General features: G+C 37.5%; 1 long non-coding RNA gene across 1 annotated transcript; it reads right to left on the reverse strand.

Annotated features, from left to right (window-relative positions):
• Window positions 1–10,784: 10,784 nt before the first annotated feature.
• LOC140694784 (uncharacterized) lies at window positions 10,785–18,768 on the reverse strand. Its single transcript, XR_012070421.1, has 3 exons — window positions 18,533–18,768; window positions 15,856–15,970; window positions 10,785–10,940 (listed from the first exon to the last, which is right to left on the reverse strand). It is a non-coding gene; the product is annotated as an uncharacterized lncRNA (long non-coding RNA).
• Between the last annotated feature and the right edge of the window lie 4,676 nt (window positions 18,769–23,444).

A 23,444-nucleotide genomic window follows, 5' to 3' on the forward strand; every position in this document is an offset into this window, starting at 1 on the left:
AAATCTCCATAAAGATAGAGAGTTTTGTGGCACTGTAACTTGATCTACCCCATCCCTATATCCTCACCTAAATGGTGGCCTTTAAAAGCAATAGTCTCACAATCAAGGTAGGGGTCGAATTGATTTGAAGTTACCCATAAAATCCGTCCCCAGAGAGCTGTCACTATTTGACCTATCACAAACTCATGCTGTACAAACAGCCTGTCTCCAGTGTGTGTGTGTGGAAAACAATCAGCAGTGAGTATTTAACGTTACAACTGCCTGAGGCAGTGGTATCAGTAGAGGCTAACTAGATGTTGACTAGGAAACTTAGAAGGCAAAATTGAGTAATGAGACGTTCTGTGGGTGGAGGTAGGGTTAAAAAGCTCCAAAAAATTCTGAGAATTGTAGAAGGCCGCACACATGTGTGGCACATGGCAAGGAAAGATCTGAGGAAATCTTCAGCTTTCAACTCTGGCTGAACATGAGGTTCTGCATAAGCAAGAACTAAAGGCTACGGAAGTGCTGCAGACTGCCTGCCGGTGCTGAGGGCATCCTTCAGCACGTGGACACACAGCCACCTGGCAACAGCTCAAACGATTGGCTCCAGGCATTCAAAGAAATCACTGTCCGATCATTATTACAGTGATGACAACTAGGCTTTCTGCACACACACTGATCTCATGGCCATGCGTGATAAAGAATAGAGGCTTAACAGAATTTGTTCGGGAAAGTAAATAAATAGCTGCAGCAGCAATGACAATTGAAGCAACGATAAACCCTGGAGATGTGGAAAATCTGGCTTTCAGATCTGCCACATTGTAATATTTTAAATGTCCAGTTTTCAACAGAAAATTACAAGGTGTACAAAGAAACAGAAAAGTTTGGCCATAACAGGGGGGAAAAGTAGTCAATAGAAACTCCCTGAGGAAGCCCAGACACTGTTCTTACTAGACAAAGACATAAACAAGCAATTACACATATGTTCAAAGAGCTAACAGAAACCATGCCTGAAGAATTAAATTATGTGAACATCTCATTGTACAGAGAATATCAATAAAAAAATTTATATTAAAAACCAACTAGAAATTCTAGAGATACAAATATAATGACTAAAATGAAAACTTCAATAAGAGGTTTCTCTGTAGATATGAACTTGTAGAAGAAAAAGTCAGTTAACTTAAAACTACTGAGATTATCCAGTCTGTGGAACAGAAAGGAAAAGGAATGGAAAAAAAATGAACACTGTGTCAGAGATAGGTGGGACACCATCAACTATACCAATACACACATAATGGGAGCGCCAGAAGGAAGGAGAGAAAAAAAGGGGCAGAAATAATATATAAAGAAATAATGGTTGAAACCTTCCCAAATTTGATGAAAACATTAATTTGTACATCCCAGCAGCTCAACAAACTTCAAGTGGTATAAACGTAGAGACATCTAAAATAGGCACATCAGACTCAGTGTGTCAAAAGGCAAGGACAAAGGATCTTGTCGGCAGAAAGAGAAAAGTGGCTCAACATATACAAATGCTCCTCAGTAAGTCAGTTGATTTCTCATCAAAAACCATGGAGACCAGAAAGCATTGGGATGGTAACGTCAAAGTGATAAAAGGAAAAGACTGTCACCAAGTATTTTATAGCCAGCAAAATGATCCTTCAAAAAAATTAAAGGAGAAATTAAGACACCCCTACAAAACAAAATCTGAAAGAATCCATTGCTAGCAGGCCTGCCCTATAAGAAATACAAAGGATAATCCAGCAGGTGTAAATGAAAGGACACTAGCCTGAAAAATATAAAGCAATAATACAAGAGCAAAAAAAATAAAACAATATAAATAGAGTATTACATGTAAATGTTTTGCTCTATTTGATGTAAAGGACAACTGCATAAAACAATACTTATGAAACTGTGTAGATGTGCTTATAAATACATAAAGGTGTAATTTGTATGACAGTGACAGCATGAGGAGGTGGAGGGAAAAGATTGATACCAAAGCAAAGTTTTGATGTACTATTGAAATTAAATTGGCATTCATGTGAACTAGATTGCTTTAAAACAAGATGTTAATTATTATCTCCAGGGCAATGGAGGAGAAGTAAGGAGGAGGAAGAGGAGGAGGAGGAGGAGAAAAAAGATTATTTTATAAAATAAACAACAAATTAAAATGGCACACTTGAAAATGCCTACTTTGTACAAAAAAGTGTAGTAATAGAGGAATGGGGGGAAAAAGGACAAATAGAAAGCAGATAGCAGATGTAACTTCAACCTGATAAGAAATTACTTTAATGTAAATGAATTAAACATTCTAATCAAAATACTAAATGCAGAAGTAAATGGAATAGAGAATACATGAACAACAGAGAAAAACGAACAAAAAGAAAAGTTGGTTCTTTGAAAAGATCAACAAAATTTACAAATTTTTAGCTAGTATTAAAAAAAAAGAGAGAAGATTCAAATTACTAAAATGAGAAATGTAAGGAAGGATGTCACTACTGCCCTTAGAAAAATAACAAGGAATATAAGGGAATACTATGGATAATTATATAGCCAATAAATGAGATAATCTAGATGAAATGGATAAATTCCTAGAAGGACATAAATGACTGAAGCCAATTCAAGGACAAATGGAAAACTCAAATAATCCTACAGTAAGTCGTGACGGAAATAGTAATCCAAAACATTCCCACTAGGAAATGCTAGGCCCGTATGGCTTTGCTGGTGAATTCCATCAACTACTTAAAGAAAAAACAAAAACAAAAACAAACAAAAAAAGAAAACAATGCTTCACAAACTCGTCTAAAAATAAAGAGGAGGGAACACTTCCCAATTCATTCAATGAGACTAGTATCACACTGATACCAAAAACAGACAAAGGCATCACAAGAAAACTAAAGACTATCTCTTATGAATTATAAATGCAAAAATCCTCAACAGAATACAAGCAAATCCAATCCAGTAACATATAAAATAGACCACAATTAAGTGGGATGTATCCAGGTATGCAGAGACAGTTCAACATACAAAATTCAATTCATGTAATACACCATATTAATAGAAAAATGGATAGAAACTAGGAATAGAAGAGAACTTCCTCAACTTGACAGAGAACATCGGTGAAAAACCTGGAGCAAAGATCATACATAATGTTGAAAGACTGAATTATTTCCTCCCACAATCAACATTGTACTAGAGGTTCTAGTCAAAGCAACAAGACAAAGAAAATAAAGACTCTAGATTAGAAAGAAAGAAATAAAACTGTTTCAATTCCAGATGACATGATATTATATATTGAAATCACAAGGAATCCACAAAGAAAAAATTAGAGAAAAGAAAAAAAATCCTATTAAAATTAATAACCCATTCTGACCAAAATTGTAAGACACAAATCAATATATATAAAGTAATTATATTTCCATACAACAGCAGTGAATAATCTAAAAATAAAATGAAGGAATCATTTTCATTTACAATAGCATCAAAAAGAATAAAATACTTAGGAATATTAAGAACAATATGTGAAATACTGAGGAAAATGTCTGAAACTTGGATATTGAAAACTAAAATACTGCTGATAGAAATTAAAAATGACCTAAAATAAATGGAAAGCTCTTCTGTGTTCATGGATCAGAAGCCTTATTATTGTTAGTATGGCCATTGTCCTCAAAATGACCTATAGATTCAATGCAACTCTGGCTTTTGGGCAGAAATGAACAAGCTGATCCTAAAACTAATATGGAAATGCAAGATACCCAGAATAGTCAAAACAGTCTTCAAAAAGAACAAAGTTTTGAAGTTTCCAATTTCAAAACTCACTAACAAACTGTAATCCATACAGTGTGGTACTTGCATAAATGACACACAAGTAGATTGAGAGAAAAGAATTGAGAGTCCATAAACAAACCCTTACACGTAGCCATTTAATTTTTGACAAAGGTGCCATGACAATCCAATGGGGAAAAGATAACCTTTACAAAAATGATGCTGGGACACCTGAACATACACCTGGAAAGAAAGAAAACTGAACTTTTATCTTAACACCATTTATGAAAGTTAACTGAAAATAAATCACCGACCTGAAACTACAAAACTTTTAGAAAATGAACAATGAGAAAATCTTCAGGACTTTGGATTACAAATACTTGTAATAAATGACACCAAAAGCACAAACAACAAAAGAAAAAAAATCAAGTAAACTGGACTTCAGTAAAATTAAAAACTTCTGTGCTTCAAAGGACTTCATCAAGAAAGTAAGAAGACAATCCACAGGATGGATGAAATTATTTCCAATATTTTCCCTGATAAGGGACTTTTATCCAGAATAGACAACGAAGACTTAAGACATCACAATACAAAGACAAATACAATTAAAATGGGCAAAGTATTTGAATTGATGTTTCTCCAAAGAAGACATACAAAAGGGAAATAAGCACATAAAAAGATGTTCAACATCAGTAGGCATTAGGGAAACAGAAATCAAAAGCACAATGGCATGCCAATTCATACCAACTAGGATGACAAATATATATGATATATGATATATAAATATGTATCTATAAACCCGATAATGAAAAGTGTTGAGGTTGTGGAGAAACTGGACTCCTCATACATTACTACTGGAAATATAAATGGTGCAGTCACTTTAAAAACTACTTCAGCAATTCCTCAAAATATTAAAAGTAGAATACATCCCAGCAATTCCATTTTTTGATACTTCCTGAAGAAAACTGAAAATATGTCCTCACACAAAAACTTGTCCATGAGCATTTACGGCAGAATTATTCATCATCAACTGATGGATGGATAAGCAATGTGGAGTATTTATAACAATGGCATATTACTTGAACACAAAAAGGAATTTGGGGACTGATATATGCTACACCATGGATGAGCCTTGACAATGTCACACTAAATGAAAGATGACAATCAAAAAAGGCAGCATACTGTATGGTTCTACTTATATGAAATGCCCAGAACAGGCAAATCCGTAGAGGCAGAAAGTAGAATGGTGGCTGCTTGGGGCTAAGGGAAAGGAAGGTTAGGGACTGACTTACTAAAAGGTACCGGTTCCTTTTGGGGTTGATGGCTACAAAGCACTGAAATGTACTTAAAACCCTAATGCACACTTTCGAAGGCTGCATTTTATGGTATGTGAATTATATCTCCATAAAGTTGTTATTCTTGAAGCTGAGCCCACCTATGCAGCAACTGGCACAGCACTGACTGCGGCAACCTGAGGGTGAGTGACCCACCTGCCCACCATGAAGGAGAGCAGCACCTGACCCAGTGTTGGAGGGGTATGATATTCTTGCTGATGGACACTGTGAATAACACAGACGAGGGGGCCAACAGGGCAAGCTGAGTTCGTGAAACAGGACAAAGACACAAAGACCTCTCAATAAAACCATTGAGTGCACAGTCTCTAGGAGAACACATCATTGCTTTTTAAATCTTTTTGTATCTGTTTTATTTTCTATTACCTATTTAATCTTTACTTTTTAAACAGTTGTATATTTTTACAGTTCTCATTTCATTTTTAATTCTCTTGGTTTTGATCTGTTATTGATTATTCACAGGTTTCAAATATTGTGTTCTGATTTTTTTCTTCTTTTTATTAAGGCTTTTAAAAGACATCACAACTTGACTGCTATTCTGTTTCAACTTGCTCTTCTATTATTGATTATACACAGTTTTCAAACCTCCTTTTCCTCCATTCTTTTAAAATTCTCTCTCTCTCTCATTTTTAAATTTTATTCCCACATAGGCTTTCGATAGATAAACAAATAAACTCCTTTAAGGACCACAATAGATAACTGATACTCCTTAAGCCACAGTGCCAGATATATATGAGCAGTATGAAAAAGCAGAGGAAGTATTCCCAATTAAAAGAGCAAGAGAAATCCCCTGAAAGAACGATCAATGAAATAGACATTGATGGCCTACTAGATCAACATTTCAAAAAAGAAGTGATCAAGTTACTGAAGGAACTAAAAGAGATAGTGTTTAGAGACATAAAATATGTCAAAAACAAAATAGAAGCTGTAAAAAAGAGCCAAGTAAAATTGGTAAATTCATTGGCTGAAATGAGATCTGACCTAAAGGCTGTAAATAATCAGGCTAGATAATGCAGAGGAACGAATAAGTGACCTAGAAGACAGGACAACAGAAAGCACCCAATCAGAACAGCTGAGAGAAAAACAAATATAAAACAATGAAAACAATATAAGGAACCTATTGGATAATATAAAGCATGCCAATCTATGGAAAATAGGGGTTCTAGAATGGGAAGAAAGAACAAAGGGGATGAAAAAGGTATTTAAAGAAATCATGACTGAAAACTTCCCAAACCTAAAGAAGGAATCAGACACCAAAGCAGAGGAGGCTCAGAGGTTCCCAAACAGGAAGAGCCTAAAGAGACCCACACCAAGACATATCATAATCAAGATGGCCAGATTGAAGGATAAAGAAATGATCCTAAAGGCAGCAAGAGAAAAACAAAGAGTGATTTACAAGAGAAGGCTCTCAGCTGATTTCTCTACAGAAACACTACAGGCCAGAAGGGAGTGGCAAGATATATTCAAAGTCCTGAATGAAAAAACAGATGCAGCCTACGATACTTTCTGCAGCAAGTCTATCCTTTAGAATAGAAGGAGAGATATAGATTTTCACAGAGAAGCAAAAACTAAAAGACTTTAGCAACACTAAACCCATGCTAAAAGGAATATTGGAAGGTCTACTCTAAATAGAAAAGAAGAAGGATGCTACAGAAATGAGAACTCATAACTGGAAAGGTGATAACTACCATGAAGTACAAATAGAATAAACATGAAATTGTAAAAGAAGACATCTAAATCATTGAGTGGGAGAGGGAAGCAAGAAAATATAGAGTATTTTTTCTTTCTTCTTTTTTTTTAAAAATTTTTGTTGTCAGTAGGATGGGTTTGAGATTACATTACTATCTGTTTAGTACACATAGTTAGAGTAATTGGTTAACAGACTTACAAAAAAGTGTAACTACAAGCCAAAAACTTACAAGTGAGTCAGAAAAACTAAATACAATCCAAGATAATACAAAGGAAAATAACCATACCACAAAAGGAAGAAGAAAGGAACAGAGAAGAACTACCAAATCAACTGCAAAAGTAAATTCAAAATAGCAATAAACACTCATCTATCATTAATTACTGTAAATGTTAATGGACTAAATGCTCCAGTCAAAAGACAGAGTGGCAGACTGGATAATAAAGCAAGAACATTCAATACACTGCATTGGAGGGACACACTTTAGGGAGAAGGACACATATAGTTTGAGAGTGATTAGATGGAAAAGGATAGTCCATGAAAATCGAAACACCAAAAAAAGCAGGTAAAGCAGTACTGATTTCAGACAAAATACACTTTAAAACAAAGGCCATAAAGAAAGATAAATAAAGACATTTTATGATTAAAGGAGCAATACAAGATGAGGATATTATTATCATTAATATATATGCACCCAACATGAGCACCTAAATACATAAAACAAAAAACTACTAACAGAGATAAAGGGGGAAATTGATGGGAATACAATCATTGTCAGAAAATTTAGCACCACATTAACATCACTAGACAGACCTTCCAGACAGAAAATAAATAAGGCAACAGAGAAATTAAATGATACAAGAGAAAAATTAGATTTAGTGGATATTTTTAGAGCATTACAAACCCCCAAAATAGGACATACATTATTTTCAAGTGCATGTGGAACATTTTCTAAGATTGGTCATGTACTTGGTCACAAAAGAAGCCTCAACAATTTTAAGAAGATAGAAATTATCTCAAGCATCTTTATTGACCACAAAGCCATTGAAACCAGAAATCAACTACAGAGAAACAAAGGAGAAATAAAGGGAAGCACAGAGATTAAACAACATGGTATTTAAAAAAACCATTAGGTCAATGATGAAATCAAAGTTGAAATTAAAGAATACCTTGAGACAAATGAAAATTAAAACACAACCACACAAAACTTATGTGACGCAGCATAACAGTGCTAAGAGGAATGTTTAGGGCGATACAGGCCTTCCTCAAAAAAGAAGAACAATATCAAATAAACAATCTAACCCACCAGCTAAAAGAACTAGAAACAGAAGAGCAAAAACACCCAAAAGGCAGCAGAAGGAAGGAAATAGTAAGGATCAGGGAGGAAATAAATAAAATAGAGTTTAAAAAAATAAAGAAAATAATCAATCAAACCAAAAGCTAGATTTTTTAAAGAGCAAATTAAATCAAAAAACGTCTGGCCAAACTCACAAAGAAGAAAAAAGAGAGAGCACAAATTTGCAAAATAAGAAAGGAAAATGGAGAAATTACAACAAATAACATAGAAATACAGAATATCATATGACAATATCATGAAAAACTACATGGACAAAAATGAATAGCCTAGAGGAGATGGACAAGTTTCTGGAAACATACAGCCTACCAAGACTGAATCAAGAAGATACTGACCACTTGAACAAACCAATCACTAGGACTGAAATCGAAGTAACAATAAAAAACCTCCCTACAAATAAAAGTCCAGACTGGACAGCTTCACCGGGGAATTCTGCCGCACATACAAAGAAGAACTCATACCAGTCCTTCTCAAACTCTTCCAGAAGATTGAAAAGAAGTAATATTCCCAAACTCATTCTATGAAGCCACCATCACCCTGATACCAAAACCAGGTAAAAACACCACCAAAGAAGAGAATTACAGACCAATATCACTGATGAACACAGATGCAAAAAGTCCTTACCAAAATACTAGCAAATAGAATCAAACAGCACATAAAAAAGATTATATATCATGCTCAAATGGGGTTCATCTCAGGGACATAAGTGTGGTTCAACATATGCAAATCAATCAATGTAATACTTCACATCAACAAGAAAAAGGACAAAAACCACATGATCATCTCAAAAGATGCAGAAAAGCTTTTGATAAAATTCAACACCCATTTATGATAAAAATCTCACCAATGTGGATATTGAGGGAACATAACTCAACATCATAAAAGCTATATATGGCAAACCTACAGCCAGCATAGCACTCAACAGTGAAAAACCCAAAGATTCCCACTAAAATCTGGGACAAGACAAGGATGCCCACTATCACCACTCCTATTCAACATAGACTTTGAAGCCCTGGATAGAGCAATCAGGCAAGTAAGAAAAGTAACAGGGGTCTAAATTGGATAAGAAGTGGTAAAAGGTGACACGATACTGTATCTTAAAAACCCTAAAAGGTCCACACAAAAACTACTAGAGCTGATCGAAGGATTTATCAAGGTAGCAGGTTACAAGATTAATGTTCCAAAATCAGTTGCATTTCCTTACACTAATGATGAATCAACAGAAAAAGAAGTAAAGAAACAATCCCCTTTAAAATAGCACCCAAAGTAATAAAATATCTAGGAATAAATCTAACCACAGAGGTTAGAGAATTATACACAGAAAACTATAAACCATTGGTGTAGGACATTAAAGAAGACTTTAAAAAATGGAAAGGTATCCCATTCTCTTGGATTGCAAAGATCAATATTGTTAAAATGGTCACACTGCCCAAGGCAATCTACAGATTTAATGCAATCCCTATCAAATTACCCCTGACATATTTCATAGAACTGGAACAAATCACAATAAAATTTATATGGAACCATCAAAGACCTAGAATTGCTAAAGCATTACTGAAGAGAAAGAAAGAGCCTGGAGGAATAACTCTCCCAGACTTCAGACAATACTACAGAGTTACAGTCACTAAGACAGCATGGTATTGGTACAAAAACAGACATATAGACCAATGGAACAGAATAGAGAGCCCAGAAATAAACCCACAAATTTTGGTCAACTAATCTTCGACAAAGAAGGCAAGAATATACAATGGAATAAAGACAGTCTCTTCAGCAAGATAAACATAAAAGATAAGATACAATAAACCTCCTAGAAGAAAATACAGGCAAAATATCTGACATACATCTCAGAAATGTTCCCCTAGGGCAGTCTACACAAGCAATAGATATAAAAGCAAGAATAAACAAATAGGACCTAAAGAAACTTACAAGCTTCTGCACAGCAAAGGACACCATAAGTAAAACAAAAAGACAACCTACAGAATGGGAGAACATTTTTGCAAATGAAACTGACAAAGGTTTGATCTCCAGAATATATAAGCAGCTCATATGACTTAATAAGAAACAACCAAATAACCCAATCCAAAAATCGGCAGAAGACCTAAACAAGCAATTCTCCAAAGAAGACATACAAATGATCAATGGGCACAGAAAAAAAGGCTCAGTATCACTAATTATCAGAGAAATGCAAATCAAAACTACAATGAGGTATCACCTCAAACCAGTCAGAATGGCCATCATTCAAAAATCCACAAATGACAAATGCTAGAGAGGCTGTGGAGAAAGGGGAAACTCCTACACTTCTGGTGGGAATGCAGTTTGGTGCACCCGCTGTGGAAAACAGTATTGAGTTTCCTCAAAAGACTAGGAATACACTTGCCATATGACACAGGAGTCCCTCTCCTGGGCATATATCCTGAAGGAACCCTACATCAGGATGACACCTGCACCCCAATGTTCATAGCAGCACTATTTACAATAGCAAAGACATGGAGACAGCCTAAATGTCCATCAACAGATGACTGGCTAAAGAAGTGATATATTTATACAATGGAATACTACTTGGCCATAAACACTGAAAATATAGGGCCACTTCCAACAACATGGATGCTCCTGGAGAATGTTATTCTAAGTTAAGTAAGCACGGTAACAAGGAATAAAGAGAAGTTACCTCCAGGTACAGTTATTTTGATTAAAATATACATACAGAAAGTAAGTCACCCCCACGACTGCTGCCAGGAGGAGCATCTGAGTGTAATAGCCCAGCCAAGCAAAGTAGATTCCGACCTTCTCTCCGTAAAATTTCCTGCAGAAAGACAAAAGGTAGTTTCAGAAGACACACATAATCTCTTTGTAACTTCATCCTCATGTTAATTTCTTTTTTCTTTTTTTTTGTGGAGGGGGCATAATTAGGTTTATTTATTTGTTTTTAAATGGAGGCATTGGGGATTGAACCCTGGACCTTATGCATGCTAGGCATGCACTCTACCACTGAGCTATACCCTCCCTCCATCATATTAATTTCTGATTGTAAACCAAGGGGGCTTTAAGTTTAAACCTCTGAGTCCATTCACGCTTAAAACATGTGTTTTCATAGCATCCCCCAAATTCTACCGTGAAATAAGAAGTATTTTACATATCATAGGAGTACAGATCACTGGTTCACCTGCTGAAGAGAGATAAATGAGAACAGAGCAAAGGAGGGGACGAGGTTGACTCTGGAGCAGATGCAGGGGATCATCACCACTCACTGGACAGTCTGGCACATTCAACAAATCCCCCCAAAGATCATTCTTAACAGGCTTGACACAAGTGGACATCAACAAGTGGCTCAGTCATCTGCTCCTGCCTTATCTCGGGAACTTCCCTGAAGCAAATGCATCGTAAACCACAGATAATAAGGAAATGTCTGATAATAATAACAACTGGGAGTGCAATTTCCCTCTGAAAAAATATTTATAAAACTCATTGTGGGAATGGGAGAGGGCAGGAGGGATGTGACTGAGGAAGGTACTGCCCTGTATTCTTTGTATCTAGCACGTCTGTTGTCCCTAGGTTTTAAAAACTGTTCAATGTTTCTCAGTTAATCTTGAGTAGATGGAACAGGCCAGGGAGGCAAGATTAGAAGAAATGAGGCAGGGCACGGAGCGGTGCCAGGCTGGCCCTGAAAGGGAGACAGACACAGAGGGTTTAGGAATGAGGCGGAACAATGAGACGGCTGCTCAGGTGTGTCTTGCTGTTGCTGATACTTCCCTCAAATGGCTCATTACTGACTCGGCAGTTCTTGGTAAAACCTGTGGATTTCTTCAGCTCTGAGTTCTCTCTGAGGCTTCCGGCTCAGTCTGGAGCTCACCCCTAGGGGGGACTCAGCTCTGAGAACAGCCTGCAGTCCTGGGAAACTTCACGCAGGAAACCCCTTGGGGTGGACCAGCGCTCACAGGGCTGCTATGAGACCAGCTCCATCGTCAGAGACCTGGGCGTGGACCATTCCATGGGGAAAAGGGCTGAGCCCGATGCCAAATCAGATAGGAGGGACAAAGTGTGTTCATTCTCATGTGACTAGGCTTTGTGGCCTGGCTCACAGATGGAAGGCTCAGGATGGTGTCTCTCAGAGAAAACCCTGGCAATGGGTTTGAGATGTCTTGGACTCTTTCTTGTTAAGCTTTTTGTAATAAATTCTTATCAAATATCCGTCCTGAAAATGCCACATTCAAAACTGAAAGAATGTTAGAAGTTGCCTGCTCCAACTGCCCAATGGTAAACACACCCTGCTACAGTTAGAGCAGGTCAGGCAGCCTCTGCCTGGATTTTAACAGTGACGGGGAGTTCATTATTTACAAAGGTTACATGTCGGTAAGAAGGTCAGAGTTTTTGAACTTTAAAAAGATGTCGCCCCCTAGTCCTTGCTGAAACGCTAGGAATAATGAGGATCCCTTCAAATGTATTTTGTCTGATTGTTATCACTCTCTGTCAAAAACACCCCAATTCTTAATATCAAATTTTCAAAATTCATCTTTAATTTCTTTTTATCAAAATTATACCATATATTCCTTAAAGAGTCAAACAGTTCTCGAACACCAATTGGAAAAAGGAGCAGTTCCCAACAACCGCCCCATTTCCTGGCCAGAAGCAACCACGTTCAGCTCCTACTGCTGACTCCTGGAATAATTACTCCCTATCTCTGACTAGTATCCTTGTAACGCAGCCTACTGACTTTTTCAGCTTTATGTATCACCTATTTAACTTTGTATTTTGGAAAATGAGGATTAAGCTCTCTTTCAAACCCCATCTCATCTACACACCCAAAACTTCATTTTTCCAACCTTTTGATACAATTACATTATAATTTTGATCAGATCAGTAGCCTTGCTTTACATTATTAGCTCTCTGTACAGACTGTTCACAGCTGTAGCAAGTTGGCTGCTAGGCTAACTTTTTTCTTCCCTACGTTGATTCCCTGGAGTTAATAATTGTGTTGGTGGTTCATAGCTTAGATTTCTGTGCACTTAACAATTCAACCCCAGACCTTCCCCTGATGAATAACTTTCTCAATACTTTCCAATACATTGTCTACAAATTTCATCTCCTTGAATAAATCTCTTCAGATCTCCTTCAATCTTGATTAACGACATGCTAGTCTTGTCACAGACCTCAAGGGGCCACTAATGGGAAGAAACAAAGGGAACACATGGACCAGGAGCAGGGAACAGATCAACATATTTCCCTTAGCAAAACATACTTAAAATAGTGGGAAAATTGTTTTCTTTACAAACACAGACACAAACCCCAAAACCCCATAAAGAATGATTAAAGAGCCGTAAAACCCATTGCCCTGCCATCAAATTCTGTATAACAAAACAAAAATAACAGAAGGAAAATATCATATAAATATGAATCTCAAGGGGGATGGGGTACACTCAGTGACAGAGTGTGTGCTCAGCATGCATAAGGTCCTAGATCAATCTTCAGTACCTCCATCAGAAAAAAAATTAAAAAGAAAAGAAAAATGTTTTAACTTTAAATATTTACATATGTACAAACATCCTCTTTTAAAACTGTGTTCTACCGAATAACCCGATTTAAGGAGAAAGTGCCTCTTCATGACTGTGATCCTGCTGAAAATTGAGGGAGGAAATTAGAGTATGACCACATGAAATAAAATCCCTTATGAAACAATGATCCCGGGTGACAATCATTATTGGCTGCTGTCATCAAAAAATGAAAGTCAACTGGAAATTATGTACCTTATGACAGGAGTACAAAACTTCACATAACAAGTATTCTTGCACAAAGTTGAACCTCAATCAGATCAAGCTTTTAGGGAAGGATCAAATCACTTAGCTAAAGCAAATACATAGGATGGAGAAACAAGTCTAACACCACAGGGGAGAATGAATTCAGCCAAACAGGTAATAGAGAACCCCTCAGTAATTTCAAGGAAAATGAGAAACTGGAAAATTTTCGATTAGAACCCACTTGAGACATATACCAGCTGCAATGTCTGAACCTAGTCTGGATCCCGATTTCAATCCCAAAACTACTTAAAAGTGTATTTTTGTGACAATTAGGGAATTACTTTGTAACCCTAAATAAAACAGGAATATTTCAATTGTATTTGAAAGAGATCTTGTCATTTCACTAATGAAAGGTTAAGCTATGTAGGATTGTCTTCAAAATGATCCGGTAGTGGGGGAGGGGAGGAGGTGGAGATGAAAGATGCAACGGCAGTGACTCTGAGTTTATAATTCTGGAGCTGGGTGACTGATACCGGCAGGCTGGCTGTGGTCTTCTCTCTACTTCTGTACATGTTTGAATCTTTCCATAAAATGTGAAACAAACAAAAAGACTTCAGTGTTTTAAAACCCTCACTTTGAAGGTTAAGAGGTTTGCCCAAGTAGGTGGGCACCTGCATGGGGCACTGAGATTAGGAAGATCAGGCACCTGGCTCCAGGCCGACCTGGGCCTACCTTGACCCTCCTCTTCTCCTCAGCATCCACAGCCAGCCAATGACTGTATCCTGTCAGGTCCACTCCCCAAACGAATTTCTCCCTGGCTCCCACCATCTCTCATCTGGCCCACTCCAAGAGCCTCCTATGGGGCCTCCTTGCTTCCTGGGTCCCTGCAATTCATTCTCCACATTATCTTTGCAAATTGTGGGTGAGAGAAAATTACTTTAGTGCTTAAACTACCATGACTGCTTCTCACTGCGCTTAGAGTCTACACTCCTTTCCATGCTCCTGATGCCCTTCTAAGCCTCGCGTCTCATCCCTCTCACCAGCGCTGGCTCCAGTATCTCCTCAAACCTGCTGAGCACATTTGTGCCTCGGGGCCAATGGACAAGCTGCCTCTATTCCTGGGGTGACTTTTCCCAGATCCTCAAAGTCCAGCCTCCTTATCACCATCTCAGCTCACATGTAACCTACGCAAATATAGCTTTCTTGACTCACTTCCCCCCAAGTCACCAATCTCAACAGTGTTATTTCCTTCATTTCAATCTGACATTGTTTCCTTATTCGCCCGATTATTTTTGTTTGCTCGGTTGTCCTTGGCCTCCCTCCCCCCAGCAGCCTTGCCCAAACAGCATAAGCTCCCGGGGAGCAGCCGGCACTGCTGCTCTGAGAAGACACATGCGGAGCGCGACATTACAGTCACATGGTGTAGTGAATCGTTGTCGAAAATCAGATATAGCAAAGCAGTGAGAATTTCTCTCTTATTTTATAATTTAAGTGAAATCTAACATTTACTCCTGTTTAATGAAGAATTTGGTAGGTCTTTATTCCCAGTTCCTGGACAGCAACCCCTAAAGCCTTGAAATTTCCCAAGATAGGAGTGTCTTTGCTATTCATGGTGGACCCCTGTTTGGCTTGTGTTCATGGGATAACTCAGGATGGGGACTGGCCAGCCAGAGACACCAACCATGTGTTTAGAGGAGTGGGGCTTTGAGCTTTGTGACAAGTGAGTGACCACCAGGAGAGGAAGGGTCTCAATGGTTAGGGCTAAGGAAAGGTTTGAGTTACAGTTAGGGTTTGGGTTAGCCATGTCGGTAGTGATCCAATAAATCATGTCTTTGTAATAAAGCCTCCAGTAAAAACTTGGGGCAACAAAGCTCAGAGGTCCTGTGAGCTTCCTGGTTGGTAACACTGTTGGAGGACTGTCACCCTCAGATGCCATGAGGACAAACCTGAGCCCTTCCCACTGGAGTGCTCTCCACAACAGCTCACCTGAGGAGATCTAAGGGCTGCTTCTTGTCTATGCTTCGAGGAGGAGCCCATTCCCTGTACAGAACGCCCTGTTCGCTGGGGCAGCTGAGGTCCTCTGACGGAGGCTGAAGATGCCCTGGGAAGCAGAAGCAAACAGGTGAGCGTCACTGTCACCACGTGATCCCATGTTCTGTTGATAATACGTGGTGCTATCACTTTGTGGTCATTTGTAAATAAGGGGCCCTCACTTGCCAGAATGTATGGAGGTACCATATAATTTTTCATAATTCTCACCCAGGATTAATACTAACACCTTGAGGGTCATTTGCAAACGTGGGTAGAAAGGAACGCTTGGATGTTACAGTCCTGGAACCACAGTGGGAACCTGGTGAGAGACTTGCAGGTGCTTAACGTCCTACAACCGGGCCAGTCTTCCACAGCAAAAAACTAGGCCACCCAAGGGCCCAAACTGCTGCAGTGGAGGGACACCTGACGGTCCAGCCCCCTCCTTGGACAACCAGAGGAACCTGGACTCTGGCTGGTAAGGGGCAGGGTCAATTCTAAAACCCAGGTTTTTTTGTCCACACAATTCAGTAGTTATTTGGTGACAGCGCATGGAATATAAACAACCAAGAAACTTCACATGATGTTATACATTTAGCTTACTTAAGAAACATCATTTAAATCCAGTAATTCTCCTTCCCACCTGACCTACTTTCCATTCTCCTGTACTAGAACCAGATTATTACCCACCCAGCCTTAACATGAGTCCTGACTCTACTTAACTCCCTCCCAAACACCACATGAGATGATTCCTCAGCCTGGATGTGGGACCAGCAATTACAACAGGCTTTAGTGGAAAAGAACTGGTTGTGTGCAGATGCCAACGAAACACTGTAGAATCCTGGTGTCCAACATTATTAATCATGACAGCTGTTTGCAAGTGTCCCCAAAGTTCATGTCAGACTCTCACTGCTAATTTTGCTGGGACATAAATATGAAACATGTGGACTGCTGGGCTGGACTGCTATGTTGGGTCTCTGATCCAGGAAGCTCAGTGTCTGCTCCCTGCACCCAGCTCCCTGTTCTGTTCATGCATGTGCATCAAGCAGCTGTTTAGTGTCCATTTTAATATCTTAAACAGTGCATTTCAGTATTGTCTTCATCCACACATACGTGTACCACAGAGTACTAATGATCAATCTCAGTCTTTGCTTTCTTTGGTCGTAGAGAGTCAGATAAATGGATAGCAAAGATAACAAAGTCATAGAGCACTATAATATAGTATTTCCTTTATTTCAATGTCAGGATTTATTTAAAGAGCTTAGATATAACATCCTTGCAGTTATGGCATCATTCATCGTCTGAAGCTCTTACATTTTAAAAATGTCATTTCATGCAAGATGTTTTCAGTTAGAGAAATGCTCCTGAATTTGAGGGGTTGCTGTCATCTCAGACGGAGTCCCTAAAAAATGTCAACACTCTGCAGTATTGCCATCATGACAAGAACCCAGAGAGATGAAATTTGGAAAGCCCTGTGGCTTCCTACTGCACAGACAGAAAATGATATTTCAGAGGGAAAAATCCTGAATTACAGAAAATGATAAATGAAATGGTCTAACATGCATTTCCCTTACAAAGAACTAATACTCCTTTGGTTGATAATAACATCTGTCAGTAATTATGAAAAGAGCTGACTGATGCATAGTACTTACTATTAGCCAGGGCAGTTCTAACATTGACACAGAAATTTTAACCCCCATAGCAACTCTACCAGGTAGGTATTATTATTATCCCCATTTTATTGATGAGGAACTTGATAAACACAGAGGCTAAATGACTTTTACAAGGTCGACAGCGAGAGACCAGCACAGGTGTTCCAGCCTGAGTCTACGCTCTTGGCCTCTTTTCTTTCTTTCTTTTTTTTTTTTTGGTGGTGGGGAGATAATAAGGTAATTCTGGTGGGGGTGGGGAGGAAATTAGGGTTATCTGTCTATTTTAGAGGAGGTGTTGGGGGCTGAACCCAGGACCTTGTGCGTGCTAAGCATGCACCCAGTTACTTAAGCTGTACCCTCCATTCTCGAGTCTATGCTCTTAGCTGCTAATCCGCACCACCCCACACGGTAACTCTGGGGGAACTACAGTTCATTCATTCACTCACTCGTTAAACTCAGCCTTCCCGGTGCCTGGGATTCCACAGTGAACAAGACAACATGTTTCCTGCCCTAAATGAGCTTGTCGCCTCCTGACATATTATCTTCATTTTACCCAGGAAGAAACAAGGTCAAGAGGATTAGTCTTTTCCTGTTAACACCTGAGGAGACATGAGGTGCTTTATTTAATTTCTGCCATTTGACTTACACATGGGGAGGGAAAGCTGCCTTGCAGATCCCGGAGCTCACTAGCCTGTTAATCCAGAAATTTTTAACACTGTCCCTTACTTGATACTTGATCTGGGAAAGGATGAAGTAAACCTAAAAATATTCTAAGAGAGTGTGTGGTTTATACAGGATAACAAACCAGCCACTGTTTACTATCCTAACAGGAATCTGAAGGTATATTTCTTTTCTTTCTATTTTTTCATTTTTATGGGCAGCTTTTAAAAACCAAATCAAACCAACCCAACCAAATCACTGATAATTCAACAGCAGGTTCTAAATCACCCCCAAGACAGCAGCTAAACTCGGTTTAGACTTACAATGCGGCTTCTGGTGGCTGGATTGAAGAATGTATCTCTATCCTGAATATATTAGTCATTCATGCAGCTCTTCACAAATAGGGCAACGAAAAATTCTTGCTCTGTCTTAATGATACTTTCATCTACTTGGAGGACTTCCATAAAACTTCTGAAATTATCAAAGGCTGAGGACCAGGTTTTCAGATCATTGGGCTTCAGAGGCAATTTGATGTGCAGTGTCTCAGCGTATGTACAGAGCACCTCCCACAGGGTGTGTACTTTTCAATTACAAGCTTGTAATCCAAAACCTATATTGGGAGAATGAAAACACAAACAAGGAAATTATTTTCTCATTTTTAGTACACAGATTTTTCTTACATTGCTGGTAGTTAAAGCCCTTGTGCAAGCACACACACATATGACACTGGTAAAAGTGAAGATATAATAAAAATAGATTTGCAAACCATCATAAATTTTTGCCTTAAAGATAATTTCTTTGTTGAAATTACTGAAAATTTATTTAAAATCCTTAGAGTTTATTCATAAAAAAACAGTTTTACATGAAGAAAAGCAAACTTGTTAATTTTTAGTCCAAATTAGTAACTAAAAATTGAAACACCATAATATTCTTTGCAGTGGTATTGTAATGACAATTTTTTAAATTTCTGAAACCTAGGACTATTTATATATCTGTTCAATATAGTGTTAAACAGCAATTAAAAGGGATTTAAAAGAATTTTATTACTGATATGGAATATATAATAAAAGGAAAAAGCAAAAACATGTGAAATAATAATTTTCCTTTTGGAAGGGAAAAATATCTACATATGAACAAAAAAAGTTTAGAAGGATTTTAAGTTTCTTTATGTATAATTAAGGTACAGATGATTTTTAATTCCACTTTTCTTTCATTTTCAAACTTGGGGGGTAAATTTTTATAATAAAAATATCTTTAAAAAGGTTCTTGCATTAAAACATTAATAGATATATTTATGACTACATTCTCTGGCTATTAAAAAAGATCTCCTAGCTTTGGATCTGAAACATACATTCCATAATGCAGATTCTGACTGACTCACCTCCCAGCCCACAGGGAAGGTACCGCTAGGGTGACATGTTTCAATTACCATTCCAGGTAACATGCAGGCTTCTAGCCAATGGCTGCAAAGGGACTGACACTGATCAGGTTGCTCCCAGCTGCAGACCATCACAGATGAGGTTAGATTTATAGGCTCACGCTTTCTCTGTCAAAAGAAATGAGAAAATGTTAGGCTTTTACTTTCACCAAGGGAACAAGTAGTTGTTTGACTTTTTTTATGTAAAAAAATAACAACAAACCAATTTGAACCTGATGAAAAGGCATTTGCTCAAAACAGCACAGTAGCAATGAAGGTGCTCTGGCTGGCAGGGACTTGTTGGATTCCTGTGAGTACTGGACTCCTCACATGGAATTCCCTTGGCACTCCAGAAGGCCTGTGGTTGTCCCCATGGGTTTGTGGCCATATATGATACACAAAAGTCTCTGGCTTTGCCACAATTTCAAAGACTTTTTTAGCTTATGAAAGGCTTTGCACTCAAATGGAGTTTTCTTGAGTCCACTCACTGATGTCATTCACCAGAGTTATAGACCAGATCTGATTTTCTAGATTCTTAAAATCTTGCAGACATTCAAATGTTTCAGGTTTGGATGTGTATTCACCTCTGCAGGCCTGGACAAAATTCGATAAAGCCACCCGGACAAGTTCAGCAAAATGCAAAGACATTTTTCTCTCTGCAAGACTGAAATGTCTGTGAAGCTCTAAAAACTTCTGCATCTACAAATATAGGGAACCAACTCATCAATAACATATCTATCCATAATGCATGGACATTTAAAAAAAATTCTGTATTTGCTGCTATTAAATTCTATCTGGCTTTTGCCAGATTGTGTCCTAAACTGTAAGGAAAGTATATAAATGTAGAGAATTTTTGACCTTTTAAGAGAAAAAGGAACCCTCCTACTAGGTTGGTGGGAATGTAAATTGGTGCAGCCACTATGGAGGACATTATAGAGATTCCTTAGAAAACTAAAAATAGACTTCCGTGTGATCAAGCAATCCCATTCATGTTTATATGTCTAGAGAAAATTGTAATTCAAAAAGACACATGCACCCCAATGTTCACAGCAGCACTATTTACAATAGCCAAGACACTGAAACAACCCAAATGTTGACAGATGACTTGATAAAGAAGGTGTTGTATATTTTATAATATATATATATATATATTATATATATATATATATATATATATATATAAATATATACACACACACACACACACACACACATACACACACACACACATATATACACATGAACACACACACACAATGGAATACTGTTCAGCCATTAAAAAATAAAATAATGTCATTTGCAATAACATGGATGGACCTGCAGGGTATTATGCTGAGTGAAATAAGTCAGAGAAAGAAAAACAAATATTCTATGTATTAACTTATATGTATATCTAAAAAATAAAACAAATTAATGAGTATAATAAAACAGAAATAGACTCACAGGTACACAGAACAGACTGGTGGTTACCAATTAAGGAAGAGAGGGGAGGCAGGAAGGGCGTAGGGGATTGAGAGGTAAAAAGTGCTACATATAAAATAGATAGGTAACAGGGCTGCATCATACAGCACAGGGAAATATAGCCATTATTTTATGGTGACTTTAAATGGAATATAATCTATAAAAATGTTGAGCCTCTGTGTTGCACACCTGAAACTAATATGATGTAAATCAACTACTCAATTACAAAATTCTTAATCAAAGTTTTCTTTTCATATTATTTGCAATAAGTTAGAAGCCAGGACTGTCAATAGAAACATAGTGCAAGTCACAATTTTCCAGTAATCCCATTTAGACAATAAAAGGAACAAGTGAAATTAATTCCAGTAATAATTATATTTATCCCAAAATATCCAATATACTATCATTTCAAAAGTGTTATTAACACTTTTAAAACTTATTAATAAATATTTTACATTATTTTTGTTGTACGAAGTCTTGAAAATCTATTATGTATTTCCCACATATAGAACATCTCAATTCACAATAGCCACATGTGGCTGGTGGCTACCATACTGGAAAGAGTAGATTACACCATTCACACTTCTGATAAATTACCTGCTCTTAGTTATTTAAAAAACTTGCAGAAAAGGCTTTAGATATTCCCTATATCAAACAAAGCAAACTTGACGGGTGATGAGTATCTTCATTATAAAGTGAAGAATAAAGGTACCAGAGCCATGGTTACTTGTATGTTAATGTAACAATACCTTCTTAATTCATTCAGGACTTTACAGTCTTTCTTCATATGTCAATGATTCACTGTCACTGCACAATGTTTTTCACTATTATCATTTTTGGAATTGAGAGGCTTCTGATCACCCTGCTTTGTGCATCTCTACATAAAAGAAAACAACAAAACAGAGAAAAATACCTTATTAAAGATAATTTAGGGGGGAAGGTATAGCTCAAGTGAAAGATCATATTCTTAGCATGCACAAGGGCCTGGGTTCCATCCCCAGTACTTCTAAAAATAAAATAAATAAATAAAAACCTAATTACCACCCCCTGTAAAAAATTAATTTATTACTTTAATTAAAAGTTTAAAAAAGCTAATTTAGTGCAGGCATATCAGGCTACAAGAGCTACAATGAATGCTCCTCCCCCCATTAATTTAGAAGAAGTCTCACAGTATTTCCCAACATAAAGGCTAAAATATAATTCAGAACACTTTCAGAGGGTCAGCATGATTTTAACAAAACAGTAGATAATTACCTCCCTGGTGTCAAAGCTCTGTCAGAGATGGGTAAAGAAAATTTAGTAAAAACGATTTTGCAACTACCTTTGAAAAAATGCTGAGAAATGATCTTTTCTTTTGGAAATTAGTCTGCTTTTACATTCTGCAGTAGGCATACATGTTTACAAACCAGGCAGGAACGGGATCCTATTTTAGACTATTTTAGACATACTTTAGAAACTGATTTGAATTTTGCTGTCTACCTGCAAGGCTATTTTTTGGGTAATAACATAAGCTGGCCACTGTACTAAATTTTGTTTCCCTGTTTGCTTAATCCTCACAACAACTCTGTAAGCTGCTTTTATTACCCCCATTTAACAGATAAAGAGCTTGAGGCAGAAAATGATTTTGGAAACTTGGTAAATGGTGGAGCTGGGTAAGACGGCCGCCAGTCTGACACTCAAGTCCATTCTTCTCACCGATGTCTGATACTGCTAACTACATTCAGCAATGACCGCTGATTTCATATTTAAGTGTGTCATTTCTAAAAGTGCAAAGCTATATTAGTACTGCTGTGTAAATTATTCTTTTGAGATGTGATTGCCAAAAAACAAAATCAAATAAAATCAGGTTGCCATCGGGGGGAAGCCGAATTATATATGGATGGAAACAAGGGGACTTTTTGAGGACACAGTTGCACAACTGTAGAAATAGCTAAAATGGCTGACTTGTACAATTACAATGTGTGAATTTTATGCACTGTAATTTACACCTTAATACAGCTATTAAATTAAGAATCTGAGATACCAAATTAAGACTAAAACACATATATATATCACACAAAGAACAACAGGCAAATATCATTATTTACTGAACCATTTTCCTTCATGCAGCTTCCTTTCCTCACCCATTCCTTAAAGGATGAATCATTTTTAAAATAGTCTTTTAATCTATTCAGCAAATAAATTTTGACTTCCTACTATGTACCCAGGACTAGTCTAGGCACTTGGAATAGATCAAAAAACAAAACAAAAGTCCCGTGCTCACGGAGCTTGGTTGGAGTCTAGCTGGGGTGAGGGGTGTTGATGACAATTCACACAACAGAGCAGCAGAGGAGGTGGAATGCTAGGAAAGAGGAATC

Source organism: Vicugna pacos, unplaced genomic scaffold, assembly GCF_048564905.1.
Source record: "Vicugna pacos unplaced genomic scaffold, VicPac4 scaffold_104, whole genome shotgun sequence".
In the NCBI taxonomy this organism is placed as follows: Eukaryota; Metazoa; Chordata; class Mammalia; order Artiodactyla; family Camelidae; genus Vicugna; species Vicugna pacos.